The sequence below is a fragment of the Eubalaena glacialis genome, chromosome 9, assembly GCF_028564815.1.
Source record: "Eubalaena glacialis isolate mEubGla1 chromosome 9, mEubGla1.1.hap2.+ XY, whole genome shotgun sequence".
NCBI classification, from domain to species: Eukaryota; Metazoa; Chordata; class Mammalia; order Artiodactyla; family Balaenidae; genus Eubalaena; species Eubalaena glacialis.
The window spans coordinates 13300519-13309224 of NC_083724.1; positions in this window are offsets into that span (position 1 = coordinate 13300519).

Genomic DNA, 8706 nt, shown 5'->3' on the forward strand with positions numbered 1-8706 from the left:
GGTGGATTCCTAACAACTGTGCCACCAGTGAAGTCCCCAGAATGGCTAGAATTAAGATGGCTTATAATAACCAAGTGTTGCCAGAAATGTACAACCACGAGAACTCTCATACTTTGCTGATGGGAGTGCGACAAAGTACAACCACTTTGGAAAACTATTTAGCAGTTTCTTATAAAGGTGAACATGTATTTATCATATGATTCAGAAATTCTATTCCAAATATTTATCCAAAAGGAATGAAGCCATATATCCACAAATGACTTGTATCAAATGTTCATAATAGTTGTGTTCATAATAGCCAAAGCTAAAAACAATCTGAATGTTCATCAACAAATAAAAGGATAAACAAACTGCTGTGTATTTACATAGTGGAATGCTACCCAGGATTTTAAAAGAACAAACTACTGATAAACACAACAACATGGGTAATCTTACAAGACATTACACTGAGCAAAGAAAACAAGAAACAAAAAAGTACATATAATATGATGCCATTCATATGAAGTTCAGAAAAATGGGCAGAGGACATGAATAGACATTTTTCCAAAGAAGGCATACAGATGGCCAACAGGCATATGAAAAGATTGCTCAACATCACTAATCAGCAGGGAAATGCAAATCAAAACCACAATGAGATATCACCTCATGCCTGTCAGAATGCCTATGATCAAAAAGACAAGAAACAAGTGTCATCAACGATGTGGAGAAAAGGGAACCCTCTGCCTGGCTGAATGATAAGGATGGTCAGATTCAGACCAGTGAGAAGAAGGTTACCCAACAATGTTGATGCAGGATTATCCAGAGAGGCCCACAAACCAGGGTAGTCAGTAAACCCGTGGGCACAGTGCCTGACTTGAAGGGCTTATGGAATTTTAGTTGCGACTTAGAAAAAATAATGTATTGTCCAAAATGCTAAAATAAATGGTAAAATTGAAATTATAAATGTTTAAATGTCTATAAAATGTAATATGTTAACCAGTCAATTAAAACCCATATATGAAAGCTATACTTAGGTAAATTATATTAGATGTGGTATATGGATGCATTTTAATATGTTTGGTAGGATATAGGTGTAAGTATCCAAAAAGTATCTGCCTTAACAGCACAGAGGCCAGGAAAATGTTGATTACGTGTCAATTATAACTTTTTTGTTAAATCTAATAAAGTCCCCCATTCTTTTCGTGCACAAGGAGATTGCAATTTCTTCTTCCATTTCTGGAACCACAGGAGAAGTCAATCTACATGGTCCTGGGAACCAGGAGCCCAAGCTCTTGAAGAGAGATTCCTAAATGACCAACAGACAAAAACTAGGCATCAGACACTTGTTAGAGCCTTTTCCTTCATGGAACCCCTCAGCCTGGAGCACATTTGGAGTCCCTCCATTTCTTCTTATTCTGCTGCCTTGTGTGCCGTCCCAAGATTTGCAAAGGCAACCGACAATGTCTTGGGTCACGTTATCTGGGATCTTGCCATGGAGCTACTTCCCTTAAGCGAGCAACCCAGATCCTGGGAAATTCCTAAAGCATAAGTCATTTATTTGAACATGTGCTTACTGCATTTTTTGTGACCGCTGACCTTCAGAATGCAAAGAATATGGGTTTAGGCGTCACTCAGACCTACGCCACGTTCGTCAGAGGAAAGGCCTCAGATCTTGGTCATCAGTTAGCAGGGGTTGGACACAGCACTTAGCTGTGGGTTCTGGTCCTGGTTCTGCCATTCACAGGCTTTATGACCTCACAGAAATCTCTTCTTTCTGAGCCTCAATCATTTCATCTGGAGACACAAGGAAGAGCCCCAATTTCACAGAGCTGCTTTCATGATAATTAATAAGATATTGTGTATGATGGGATTAGCACAATGCCAGGCATGTAGTGAGCGCTCAAAACACTGTCAAACAGGGAGCAGATTTGCAAGGCAGAAATAGAGACACAGATGTAGAGAACAAACATATGGACACCAAGGGGGGAAAGCGGAGGGGGTGGTGGTGGGATGAATTGGGAGATTGGGATTGACATATATACACTAATATGTATGAAATAGATAACTAATAAAAACCTGCTGTATTAAAAAAAAACAAAACAAAACAGGGAGCTGATTAACAGTTGTCAGGGCGGGGTGGGGCGGAAGAGTAGGGAATGGAGAGTGACTACTTAAGGCGTACAGGGTTTCCTTCGGAATGATGAAAGTGTTCTGGAGGTAAATATTGCACAACATTGTGAATGCACTAAATGCCACTCAGTAGTACACTTTGAAATGGTTAAAGTGGTCAGCTTTATGTTTAAAAAAAAAAAACAAACACTGCCCGACACCCCCCCCCCCCCCCCCGCCGCCACCCTTCTCCACCTCATAGAGTGAGTGGGGAGGAAGTAGAAACCAGGATCTGTCCTGAGTCCCTCCTACAGAGGCAAGAACTGAGAACCAAGACAAGAGCAGGCACTTGAGTATCCCTGTAGTGGGGAGAGGGAGGAGCTCAGAGTTGGAGCTTCACCAAACATGGCCAGAGGTGGGGAGGAGGGAAGTCAGCAGCAGACGGGAGATACGTGGGCACAGCTTTTCAGACCTCAGGGAACCAGTTTTCAGTGAATATTATCATGGTGTGCAGAGGGCAAGTTACAGATCGGAAAGGAGATAGCAATCCTGGCAAAAGTGAGTCACGGGGAGAAGAAAGAAAATGTCACTCATCTAAAGAGGAAATGAATGACCAAGAGGCAGCCCGATAAGGTGCAGAGGTCTCCATCCGAGGCTTATTAACAGAATCATCTGGAAGTATATTACCATCACCAACGCCCACCACATCACCGCACCCTCCACCCTCCATCCCCCGCCCCATCCCTGCTGGGATCCTGGTTATGGAGGTCTTGAGCCTTGGGGCATGTGATGGAAATGGACCACACATTGGAATTTCACTGTTGCCTCCCATGACTTTCTAGCTGTACCACTCTGGACAAGTAACCTGATTTTTCTGCGTCTTAGTTTCCTCGTTTACAAAACAGGAAAATCTACTCATAGGCTGTTGGTAAGAGTTCATGAAATAGGTAAAGTACATGCCACAGAGTTGGCTCTTAATAAATATTTATTTATTCCCTTTCCCCTTCTCTAATGGTGCAAGCCACACTCATGAATTCATTCTCTCTTTCCATCAGGCCATAAAGCAAAAGAAGGACCAGCAGGAGATTTTAAATAGAGAACAGGAACCATTTCCTGTAATATATGTGTTTAAAAAATGACATTTTTAAAAGAGAACCCTTGTATAAGGGTTAAAATCAGCACTAGAGGCAGCTTTATTCACAGTAGTCAAAAAAAAAGAAGAAGAAAAAAGAAAAGAAACAACCCAAATGCCCATGGACAATTGACTACATAAGTCAAGTGGGGTATACATTAAATATTTACACAGCAATAAAGAATATAAAACAGCTGATACACACAGCAACATGGATGTCAACAGACATGGTGAACAGAGAAGCCAGACACAAAAAAGTACATTCTGTATCATAGCAGTATTCTGTATACTGTGTGCCATATCTCTGCTCTTCTGTACTTCCATAATTTCACTTGTTAAGTTCTTTGCTTGCAGTTATATTGAGATGCTTCCAGGTCAACAGTTGTGCCATTGTGATGTTCTTTGCAGTGTTCTAGGGCTAGGGCCCTCAGGGGCGAAACAGAACTAAAAACTCAGATCCACCGAGGTGGACCGTCCCTGCTTCCCAGTCCTTTTGAACACCCTTCCCGTGTATGGAGAATATCCCACACATTATGGGTCCCTCCTCCCCAAGGTACAAGCCAGAAAGCTAACTTACCCACCCTCTCTTGGAGCTGGAGTGCAGGCGTGTGAGCTAGGCTCTACGCATCAGACGTGAAATAAAAGTGACTTCAGGGCTTCCCTGGTGGCGCAGTGGTTGAGAGTCCACCTGCCAATGCAGGGGACACGGGTTCGAGCCCTGGTCCGGGAAGATCCCACATGCCGCGGAGCAACTAAGCCCGTGTACCACAACTACTGAGCCTGCGCTCTAGAGCCTGCGAGCCATAACTACTGAAGCCCGCGCACCTAGAGCCCGTGCTCCGCAACAAGAGAAGCTACCGCAATGAACAGCCTGCGCACCACAAAGAAGAGTAGCCTCCACTCGCCACAACTAGAGAAAGCCCGCGTGCAGCAGTGAAGACCCAATGCAGCCAAAAATAAATTAAAAAAAAAAAAGTGACTTCAATTCTAAGTAGAGAAAACTGGGCAAGCGGGCACTATGCAAAATGAATCCATTTTCTGGCAAGCGTGGCTGTAGAAGCTGCCAGCTTTCAGGGGCAGCACTGGTGGGGTTTTGTCAGCCGAGGCGCAATCTGAGACGCCTGTGTCTGATGGCTGCAGCAGGGACACCTCACTGGAGCAATAGCTGCTGTTCCCAGGTGTGAAGCCTCTGAGCCCAATTCTCTGGTCCAGCCAGTGTTTCCATGAGCTACACAATGTCCTTTAATAAATTCCTTCCTGCTGAAATGGGCTAGAGGAACCTATTAGTTCTGTTTCTCTGGAGAACCCTGACTGATACAGTGGGTGATCCACTCAGGGCTCTTAGCACAATAGGACATGTGTTTATGTATGTACATATGTATATGGGGGAGATAGATATAGATGAAGATATAAATAGTTTTAGTTTTAGTTGTTCGCTCCCACGATTGTCAGGGTTGGAAAGTCTAAAATTCATAGGGCAGGCCGGCAGGCTGGAAACTCAGGTAGGCGTTGATACTGTAGTCTTGAAGCAGAATTTAGGAGTTTGGGATTAACTGATACACACTACTATATATAAAATAGATAAACAACTAGGACCTACTGTATAGCACAGGGAACTATATTCTATATCTTGTAATAACCTATAATGGAAAATAATCTGAAAAAGAATAAATATATGTATGTATATATATAACTGAATCACTTTGCTGTACACCTGAAACTAACATAACATTGCAAATCAACTATACTACAATTTTTAAGGTTAAAAAAAAAAAAGAATTTCTTCTTCTCTCAGAAACCTCAGTCTTTGTTCTTAAGGCCTTTCAACTGATTATCAAGGGTCATCTCCTTTTCTAAAAGTCAACTGACTGTAGTGTTAACCATGTTTGCAAAATGCCTTCACAGCCACACCCAGATTAGTGTTTGATTAAATAACTGTAGCCCAGCCAAGCTGACCCAGAAAACAAACCATCACACCCACCAAATTCCAGAAATGAGCATTCATATGATGAGCATTAAGATGCTTCACTCTGAAGAAGCCTTCATGGCACATTTGACATAGTTTCTATGTACAAAAGTTTCACACACAGTTGTCCATACAAAACAAAGTCCACCTAATCTAGGAACCTGCATTCAAGAGGAGACTATCTCTAGAACCCATCCCATCCCCCCATCCCCACAGCCCTTCACCTGGCACCCAGCTGCTATCCTCTCTCACCTGGACCACAGCCACAGCATCATCACTGTTCTGCCTCCCTCCGGATCTTCCTGCTCTACTCAGTCATCCAGCCTACCCGAGGGTACTCTTTCTAAATCTCTAGACTGATTGTGTCTCTGCTGATTCAAATTCCTTCCAGAGCTATCCTACTGCATCTGTCATCCCAGGTCAGCAGCTGTTAAGGTTTGGTGGCAAGCAGCAGACCCCCAAATCTGACCAATTTAAGTGACAGGGGAATTCATGGAGCATCCCTCCAGGATGGAAGTAAGAGTTAAAGTCTTGATTAAGAAGGTCAGGAATCCAGGTTTCCCTGGTGATCTTGGAAGCTAGAACTAATGGACAGTGTTTTCAGAGCCCAGCTGTGGGGATAAATCAGAGTCAGTCATCTCAATCTCCATGCAACTCTACTAGGGGGTCAGTGTATAAGAAGATGGTGTTTAACCATATTAACAAATTGAAGGAGAAAAACCATATGATCATCTCAATAGATGCAGAGAAAGCTTTTGACAAAATTCAACACCCATTTATGATAAAAACCCTCCAGAAAGTAGGCATAGAGGAACTTTCCTCAACATAATAAAGGCCATATATGACAAACCCACAGCCAACATCGTCCTCAATGGTGAAAAACTGAAACCATTTCCACTAAGATCAGGAACAAGACAAGGTTGCCCACTCTCACCACTATTATTCAACAGAGTTTTGGAAGTTTTAGCCACAGCAATCAGAGAAGAAAAAGAAATAAAAGAAATCCAAATCGGATAAGAAGTAAAAATGTCACTGTTTGCAGATGACATGATACTATACATAGAGAATCCTAAAGATGCCACCAGAAAACTAGTAGAGCTAATCAATGAATTTGGTAAAGTAGCAGGATACAAAATTAATGCACAGAAATCTCTTGCATTCCTATTCACTAATGATGAAAAATCTGAAAGTGAAATTAAGAAAACACTCCCATTTACCATGGCAACAAAAAGAATAAAATACCTAGGAATAAACCTACCTAAAGAGACAAAAGACCTGTATGCAGAAAATTATAAGACACTGATGAAAGAAATTAAAGATGATACAAATAGATGGAGAGACATACCATGTTCTTGGATTGGAAGAATCAACATTGTGAAAATGACTCTACTACCCAAAGCAATCTACAGATTCAATGCAATCCCTATCAAACTACCACTGGCATTTTTCACAGAACCAGAACAAAAATTTCACAATTTGTATGCAAACACAAAAGACCCCGAATAGTCAAAGCAATCTTGAGAAAGAAAAACGGGGCTGGAGGAATCAGGCTCCCTGACTTCAGACTATACTACAAAGCTACAGTAATCAAGACAGTATGGTACTGGCACAAAAACAGAAATATAGATCGATGGAACAGGATAGAAAGCCCAGAGATAAACCCACGCACATATGGTCACCTTATCTTTGATGAAGGAGGCAAGAATATACAATGGAGAAAAGACAGCCTCTTCAATAAGTGGTGCTGGGAAAACTGGACAGCTACATGTAAAAGAATGAAATTAGAACACTCCCTAACACCATACACAAAAATAAACTCAAAATGGATTAAAGACCTAAATGTAAGGTCAGACACTATCAAACTCTTAGAGGAAAATATAGGCAGAACACTCTATGACATAAATCACAGCAAGATCCTTTTTGACCTACCTCCTAGAGAAATGGAAATAAACAAATGGGACCTAATGAAACTTTAAAGCTTTTGCACAGCAAAGGAAACCATAAACAAGACGAAAAGACAACCCTCAGAATGGGAGAAAATATTAGCAAGTGGAGCAACTGACAAAGGGTTAATCTCCAAAATTTACAAGCAGCTCACGCAGCTCAATATCAAAAAAACAAACACCCCAATCCAAAAATGGGCAGAAGACCTAAATAGACATTTCTCCAAAGAACATACACAGATTGCCAACAAACACATGAAAGAATGCTCAACATCATTAATCATTAGAGAAATGCAAGTCAAAACTACAATGAGATATCATCTCACACCAGTCAGAATGGCCATCATCAAAAAATCTACAAACAATAAATGCTGGAGAGGGTGTGGAGAAAAGGGAACCCTCTTGCACTGTTGGTGGGAATGTAAATTGATACAGCCACTATGGAGAACAGTATGGAGGTTCCTTAAAAAACTAAAAATAAAACTACCATACGACCCAGCAATCCCACTACTGGGCATATACCCTGAGAAAACCATAATTCAAAAAGAGTCATGTACCACAATGTTCATTGCAGCTCTATTTACAATAGCCAGGACATGGAAGCAACCTAAGTGCCCGTCGACAGATGAATGGATAAAGAAGATGTGGCACATATACACAATGGAATATTATTCAGCCATAAAAAGAAATGAAATTGAGTTATTTGTAGTGAGGTGGATGGATCTAGAGTCTGTCATACAGAGTGAAGTAAGTCAGAAAGAGAAAAACAAGTACCGTATGCTAACACATATATATGGAATCTAAAAAAAAAAAAAAAAAAAGGTCATGAAGAACCTAAGGGCAAGACGGGAATAAAGATGCAGACCACTAGAGAATGGACTTGAGGACACGGGGAGGGGGAAGGGTAAGCTGGGACAAAGTGAGAGAGTGGCATGGACATATATACACTACCAAACGTGAAACAGATAGCTAGTGGGAAGCAGCTGCATAGCACAGGGATCAGCTCGGTGCTTGGTGACCACCTAGAGGGGTGGGATAGGGAGGGTGGGAGGGAGTGAGATGCAAGAGGGAGGGGATATGGGGATATATGTATATGTATAACTGATTCACTTTGTTAGACAGCAGTAACTAACACACCATTGTAAAGCAATTATACTCCAATAAAGATGTTAAAAAAAAGAAAAAGAAGAGGGTGTTTAATTGGCCAGGATTGATTCACAGGCCCACCTCTTGGCCAGGAAAGGGCCGCTGATGGAACCACCAAGACTAAAATTAACAAGAGAGGGAAGTATTCTCAGCAAAGTCGGGGTATTAGCAGAAGAGAGGAAATAGAAACCGGTCCAGCAAGGACAAGACACAGCCACGCCACACCCACTTCTGGCACCGGAAGGATCCCTCCACATCAGCACAGCTAGGGGAGCAAGAAAGGATTGCATTCTCTGAATTCAACAGGGCCAGGAAGGAATAATGGAAGTAGTCCCCAGCCAACTAAGGAGAAACAAGGGCTTTCTGGACCATAAGACAGTAGACACAGCCAGGGACCCTCAGCCTGGACCCCAATTTCCCCCACTGTTTCT